This window comes from Pinus tabuliformis, chromosome 4_2 (assembly GCF_031772625.1).
Source record: "Pinus tabuliformis cultivar Carrire ecotype Pingquan chromosome 4_2, CPIR1, whole genome shotgun sequence".
NCBI classification, from domain to species: domain Eukaryota; kingdom Viridiplantae; phylum Streptophyta; class Pinopsida; order Pinales; family Pinaceae; genus Pinus; species Pinus tabuliformis.
Window position 1 is genome coordinate 1,010,173,942 of NC_142304.1, and position 8,752 is coordinate 1,010,182,693.

Here is an 8,752-nt window from a genome sequence, read left to right on the forward strand (position 1 = left end):
GTATATATTTTACAAGGTCCTTTTGTACAGTTTCTAGAGTCAACAGAGGAAATTAGGGATCTCCTTATATTCTCAAAGGTTAACAAACCTATATTTAATTCAGGATCTGAATTTTAACCACGAACAAGCACAAGCAACAAAAGTCACCAATGCATATAATGCTTGAGTGTTCGCATTGGTTGTTTCATTTTACCTAACTAGCAGCTAGAAAGCTAATTAGAGTAAGTAAGTAGAATTTCAGTTTGAATAAGTTCAGTTTTCAACAGCAAGTTTATGTTAGACCAGATTTCAGTTTGCAGAAAAGGGTGTATTTTCAGTTCAAAAGTTTTAGTCACAAAGATTATCCAACAGAGCATACACATGTGTGGGATTGGCCCAATGGATTAGGCTACTAGTCAACGGTGTTCTTGACATTTCAAAAGGAAATTTCATCCCCATGTGAAACCACTGTTAGGTTCCTATACTAATAGGAGTCATAATTATGAATGGCTGAGATTTGAACCTCTGATATGTACACACCTTTAATTTCTCCAAAGTTTTTCCATATTCAAAAGATCAAAAAATTAAAAAAATGCAAAGAGGGTATGCCCTAAAAGAAAAATCAAAGGGAAAAAAGAAGAAAAGAGGTAAAAAAGGATGAAAAATGAACCCCAAAATGAAAAGACCATGAAAGTGTGCAAGCCCAAATGCCACTACCATTTACTTTTATGCATAGTAATGATTGTGTGCAACTTCTTATTTATGCCACAATCCATGGTAATCAAACGGTTTAATCTTAATTATTCCATGTTTTGAACTTCATGTTGATAGATAGAGAATAAATATCTGATCAAACAGTGTAATCTTGGCAGATAAGTAGATAGGTAGAGTGAATAAAAGCATCTCAACTCTTTAATTTAAGCCCTTGAATGTAATAAGGATATATTTAGATAGATTTCTATTGTAACAGAAAAGAAAAAGATTTGATAAGGGTTTGCTTGCTTAAGTTCACCCTAATAAAGAGTTGAAAAAATGGTAGGATGAGTAGATTGGTAAGTAGCTGAATGGTTGCAGAATTATGATGAATGGTTAGTTAGAAATCATATCATATGCTTCATCATCAAGTTACTAAAGTATGGATGATAATTGAGAAGTTACAAAAATTCAAATGGTTAATTTCCCCATTCATTTCACCCTCGATTAACTAATTTCCACCAAGTAAAGACAAAAGTACCTAAAACCTTAAGTTAAAGGGCCTCAAAGAATTTTTCTAACTTCTGGATGGACCAGATCCTTGGCCTAATAACTTATAGGATCCAAGTACTAAAACCTCCTTACCAACATTCAACCCCTTCATAATTCATTCACTTCATCTAAAAATCCCTTTTCCTAAGGTGAAATCACCATTTGCCTAGGGAAAATCATTAACCCTACATCAAACCCCTTTTTTCCACAAAAATGCATTTAACCTAAGTTATAATGTGTAGGTATGAATTGTGTAAATAAATGTTCAACACATTATACTTAGTGCAAAAACCCACTTTTCCACTTTCATTTCATATTAACTTTAATATTCACTATATTTATTTAACTTCCTAAAATAAACCCCTTTCCTGTATATTTATTAAATCCCATATGGTAATATCCCGCCCGAGGTTTGAAATATAAACCAGCCTTAGTAAATTAATTAAATGGATTAATTAGCCAATCAGTGACTAATTAAGAGCCATAACCCACCACCAAACAAAAAGGGGTTAATTAATCAAATAGTGATTAATTAATAACCTATTCCACCAATCAAATCATCCCCGATGTCATTAAGTTCCTTTAAACTGCAGTTGTTATCCTGTTGGGCCGCTCCATTAACTCCCTGATCAAATCACACCCCCGTACCATCGGTCGGGCGGCCTCTCCTCAAAACCGCCCACGACTCATAAGCGGTGCGATGGCCCTTCGAATACCATTTCCCCACCATTTTGATAAACTGTCCATCCGTTCATTTAAATTGACTTTCACGCCACATTTCAAAATTATGCCGGTTAAACCTTATAACGTGAAAAAATGTGTTTTCATGGTTTTCGCCCGTTTGACTATGTAAACCTATGAAACCTTCCAACACCTCCCTGAACCTTTGTAACACGATTTCACCATCTGTTTTCAGTCCAAAACTCCATTGTGACCCCTTTCCTCGTCATCCCTGTGCCAGAGAGCCATCAAGCACCCTTCATGAAAACCTGTATTCTGTTGAATAATATTTAATTTTTTCAGGTTATCAAACTAAGATCAAAGCTTGGATAAACAATTCTGATACTAGTCATAGAACTGGTTTATTCCAAGAATCAACAGAAAACCTCATTTAGAACTTGTGCTCAGAGGATGAACACAATTGTACAAGGAAACAAAAAGGAAGACAACTATAGAGAGCATTGACACTCAAAATAGAGCAACCAGATAGAGAATATAGTTACAAGACAAGTGAACAAAATATGCATGTACTTAACCTATATCCACTACCTGATGTTGATATACACAAAAATAAAAGGATTTACTGTTGAAATAGACAGTAAAAACATAAAATATACAGTGAAGGTAAAAGGAAACAGTAAAGAATAGTCAAAGTGTATCAGAGTTAAAGAGTATCAAATTGAAGATCAAGTCAAGTAAATCAGCTAGCATGAAGATAAACAACATGGAAGACAATTATAAAGGATAGCATATAGATTAATCTCAAAGTGAAGACAGATGAAAAACAAAACGATAAAAGTAAAACAGTAAAAGTAAACTTGGATGCAGTAAGGGTTAAATAGAGCTAAAATCAATTTCACCAGCAACAATTAAGTTTATCCAAAGTAAAGTGAAAATAGTTAAAAGAAATTTGAGATTAAAAGATGAAATCAGAGCAGAAATGGTACATTCTTCGGAAATTTCCTATTTAAGGCATAGCTTTGTACAAACTATTTTGGCCAATCCAAGAAGTATTTTGAGATACTGGAGGAGGTTTTGGTTCCTAACATGCCAACATACAAAAAAATATCTCACTTTTTACACAGGTATTACCAAACGGTAGATAAGTGCATGTCTTTATAGCCTAATTTTCAGTTTGTGCAAAGTCTTGTTTTTGACATCTGTTTGCAGAGAATATTGTGAACATATGGAGCTTACTTCTGGGAAAGTAAGAGATGTTTATCTCAACAACATATTTATCTACAATAACCTCTTTCATTTTTTACATATCTATCTCAAATTGAGATATACAAGTTTACCATTGGACCCTAAGTTTGCAGATTTTTGAGGGTAGAATGCACCAAGGAAGGAGGCAATTAGTGACTTTGAAGCCTCATCATCACTTAAGAGTTGCTATCAAATTCAAACTTATCCTATTTTTCACCATAAATCCATAAAAATAGTGCCAAGTAGATTCATTAGTTTTGAGTGTCATTTATTTAAGTTTTATTAATGTAAAACAGTTTGAGATATTTGTAAAACCAATCTTGATATCTTTTCGAGATATTTCAGTTTATAATTTATATAAATACTTCTTCATTTGAAGTATTTGGGTTGGATTCAAAGACATTTCTATAGAAATTTCTTATCAGGTTAAGGAGCTATTGTAATCAAGATTGGATTGGCTTGCTAGACCATGGAATAAAGTTAAAGACATTTCACAGGATTCTTGTGCACAACAGAAATCAAATAAGTATTATCTCTCATGTTTATTATTGTTTTCTCTTCATGTTTATAAATATTCACATATGTCTCTATGAAATCTGAATGGTAAACAAGGAATGATATTTCAGAATTAGCTTTAATGCTCTCTATCTTGATTGTCTACTTTCTTGGTTTGGGAATTGTTAATTGCTCCCTTACTTCCATAGTTTCCCCCCTTAGGTCCATAGTAAAGGATTCTTAGTTGCCCTTTGCTACTGATCACCTTCTATTCTTCATCTTGATCCCGGTTTAAGGATTCTTCATTTCCCTTTTACCTTCGTTAGGACTACCTCATCCATTTGAACCCGCAGATTTGATTTTTGCTGTGCTAGCCTGCCTTTTGAACTCTTCCTTTAGCAATTGATCTGATTCGGTTAAGCTACTCTTTGCTTGACTCCATAGCCGAATGGCCCGAAGGCTTGCTCTGCCCATATGTTCTTAGAATTCCACCACCCAATCAAAATCAAAACCTCATGAGCACTAAGAACTAGCCTAAAATCTCACCAAAACAAAATTAAATTATAAAGATAGAACCCTCTTTAGACTTAGGTTGGCTAGAACCCGAGTCTAAAAGATTGGTTTGTGGTTACCTTGGAAATTTCTTTCTTTAACCTTCAGGAAATTCTGAGTGATAACAGTGTCAATAAAAGATGCATCTCTCGATAATTTTTATAGATTTTATTTATGCACATGAAAAGATGTTTGAAGTATAACTAGTAAAGATTTGTTATTGCTTTGATAAGTATTTTAGGTAATCATGATGCCAAAATTTGTTGATGGTATTAATTTTAGGAAAATATTAGTACTTATATGAGGGATGGATTATATTTATTATTATGGCGGGCAATGAACTAATGGTCCATGCAGATAGAGGTATTGTCAACACCATGAAGATCTGCTACACGAAACCACTAAGCTAGAAAGACACAATGTTTGAGGAATTGTGGGCTAAATGATATCATAATTAATGTAATACCTTCTAGCTAGCTATGCTAAATTTAAGATGATATTTCTTTGTAATATTTTCAAAAATGGTTATGGGAATGACTCCCTTGCTGCCATTGAATGAGGTGTGAACACCCTCACAAAACGTTTAACAAAATAAACATTTGATGGTTTTTCCCTTCGGGGTTTCTAAGGTATATCAATGTCCATTGCATATTATGTTATTATAATGAAGATGCTTCTTTGCATGACGTTGACACTTACATCATCAAATATGTGATTAACTAACCTACTAACCTTATCTTCCATTTCCATTCCCTTAGAGGGTGTTCTCATTATATCTTCGCCTTCCCTTATCTTAGAGCTCTACCTTACTATATTAAATAAACAATTATAATGATGTAAGGTTACAACAGGGAGCTTTATGTCAAATGCTACAACAATGGTTTTTATGTTATGTAACATACTATTCCATTCCTAAAGTTACTTTATGTAATGATGATGATTTTATTTAATGATCAGTTAAGGAATATGGAATAACTGAGTGGGAATATTACATAGTAGTAATTTTGTAAAATTTCTCTAATCCTATGTAGTTTTACATGAGGTTTACGGAGGGATGTTTCACCAGCCCTTACACATGGTTGGATTTTAGGTATTACCTCTCAATATATAGGGATTTTAGAACTTATATCGCCTAAAAGAAGGTTCTTCAATACCAGTCATGTCAATGAGTTTTGAAAATTCTACTCACATTTTTTAAAATATAATAACTAAAAAAAATAAAATCCAAAATTTAATACATTCCATTCATTCTAAACCATCACTTAAATATTTAAATATCTTAATCTCTATCAAGATTAATTCATTTTCATGTAAATTAGCAATATCTATAGATAATAAAAGATTTAATGGGTTTGTGGAGAAGTTTAAATGAATAAACTTTATTTTTCATGTAAATATTGACAAAAGTTTATTAATTGGAAAAAATATCTTTGTTTACCTACCATTTAACTTATATGACTGCGTTACATGGTAATATCCGTGTTTTAATTATAATGTTTAATTTTAAATTATGAGAAAATCAACACTATTAATAATCTTCCTACCTAAATTTTGTGCCATGACATGCATAAATTTTAGTGCTTATTATTTTTGTTAAATGTCCATGATTACATTTTTACTCTTATCTACATTTATATAAAAAAATATATTAATTATATATTAATTATAGTGAGTAATAACTCTTATTAAATTTTTTTATTTATTAAGATATAAAAAATATTAAAAATAACTTTTGAGTTGATCACTATCCAAATTTAACCGTTATTTAATTTATATGACTTTGTTAATCTAAAATTGATAATTAATCACATCGATTTAAATAAACTATTTATTTTTAAAAAATATACTTAATTATATCAATTTTTATTATTATTATGAGTTTGCCTAAGTTCTCGGAAAGTATTAACCTGCCATGTTAGTTTTATCAAAGCGTAGCATGACAGAATGATTTATTTTGATTTTAAATTCTACAAATATTTGATTATAAACGGTCTTCATTTTAATATTTTACGCTAATTAGAAATTGATTTCTGCACCAATAAGATCGTGGAGAAGTTTAAAATGTTATTGCTCAGCATTTAGTTTTTCTATGTTTAGGCTGGTTTTCTAACTTTTTAAGCATGGATACCATGACAATAATACTAAAAGAACTGAGAATAATATTCGTCTGTTTTAACAACATCAATTGAACTAGAACTTTGAGAGGTAAATCCTATATATGTAGATATATAACATAATCACATCAGTGTTATATATGGGACTGCAGCTGGCAATAATAGATTAACGAATAAACTTTATACATGGAAACCCGATCGTATTACTGCATTTGATAGGAGGCATAGATTTTGCAGTCTTTTGCCCAATGGGTTGTTACCAACTTAGGTAAAATATCTGTTGTTATTGTTTATGTCCAAAGTTCCTCATATATCTCCGGAGTATCAACATGTGTTTTGTTAGCAGGAGGTTTCTTAGCATTACGTTCCCAGAGTATACACTATATTGAAAATGCTTCCACTACTGTTGTTACAAGCAATCACAGGTTTTTGAAACAACGAAGTATAAAGAAAATTTTGTTTAGGGAAATGGACAGGAGTTTGAAAAATAATATTCAAAATGCACTGAGAAGTTGCAAATCTATAACTGGAAAATTTGTGCTTTTGGATACCATTTCTTCCAAGTCAGCGAATGAGATCATGAGGGCATGCCACGGCCACCATGTAGAATAGTGACAATAGTATTTTGGAAATAGACTAGTAAATTACAATAGTATTTTGGAGATATGCTGGTATAGTAAGTTAAATAGTGGCCAGTTACTAAGTAAAATAGTGGCCAGTGAATATAAACATGAACGTTTCATTGGAATAGCAAGGAGGATACAAGGATAATAACATTTTACTTTTTAGTATTTTAATATTGGATTATTAATTAATTTTAAATGGTGAATTTAAAGTTAGTTTAGGAAACTGTGAAAACATAATTTTGGATTTAGAGATATAAATAATAAATAAAAAAGAATGAGAATGTGCCAAAATATTTAATTCATAACTATAAAATGAAAATTATAATTCAAATATATATATCTATATATATACTATTTTAATAAAGTTTACTAAGTTGGAAATTATAATTCTTGCTTGTCTTTGTTGTAAGCTAAGCCACCTGACAATGGGATTCGGATTCGTAGGATTCACAATTCGTGGTGTCAGATTCGGACACATTGACCCCAGCACAGGACACGTAGGATTCGTTATATATTATTTTATTAAACATATATATATATATATTAAAAATTAGATATTTCTTACACAAATTTTAATTAATGATACAAATTTATTGATTTCAAACATAGATCTTCATCTATAGCATGCATAGTACATACAAAATTCAAATACATGTTAATGGTACTGGTCACATAAACCATGATTCATAATTCATAACTGAAAGACAACTTACAACTACAAGATAGTAAGATAAACACACTGACAAGTGACAACACATTTATGTTTAAAGAAAAGTGATAAATATCTCGAGTCATTGAAACCTAATATTGGTGGAGAGTACAACACTAATGTGATTGACTCATTTTGCAGAGAGCATGGTATCAAGTGGAAATTCACAATCTATGTCGGAGCAAAATGTGATTGTGGAGGAATTAGGTCGATTTTGTTTATGTTTATAATCAATGACTTGGGATAAAAGGATTTAAATTACCCCACTTTTTGCAATGTGGGGCAAGCCTCAATAGCATGTTATTTCACATAAAAGTTGTAAACCATAAACACGCTACAACTTTGTGCATAGTTGCGCCGAGAAAAGATATGGAAACAAGAAAACCATGTCCAATCAAAGAGAATGTGAAACATTCTATTGAAAATGTGGATGATACATGTAGAAAAGGAAAAATAGAAACCACCATTAATGACTTACAAATAAAACGACTATCTTGTGATCCTATAGTTGAAATATTCCTCAATCAAAACTTCTCGTTCAAATAACTTGCTTGATTGACATCATCATGAACAAAACCTTAATAAGTACATCCTGAATATTTACTCAAATCCGACATCCACTATACATTTAGGATTTCCAGTATACATCTAACCGTGTTACACTATATCTTGCTAGAAATAAAGGGAATCCAAGCAGGAAATATCTTCCAAAAGATGGTCCAGACAAACACAGGTCACTTTTTTGCCAAACGAATCCTGTACACACTGTCAAAAATCGGGACACACTGGTGAATTTCATGACACACTTGGGATTCGACGTGTCCTGATAGGATTCGACGTGTCATGTTTTTTGGACACTTTTTTCGGGCGAATCGTGTCCGACACGCCGGATTCGGACATGTGGCCCCTATATAAAGAATCCGGTTACTTAGGTTGTAAGTTTGTCCCTAGTGTTTAGGATTTTGTTGAGGCTTAGCTGGTTGAACGATTCTCTCCAATTAGTTAGCTTCCTAGATTTTTATGTGGTTGAGATATTCACTCAACTAAGAGATTGTATGTCCAAGATAGATTAGCTATCTTGAGACATAGCTTCTTATATTTATATT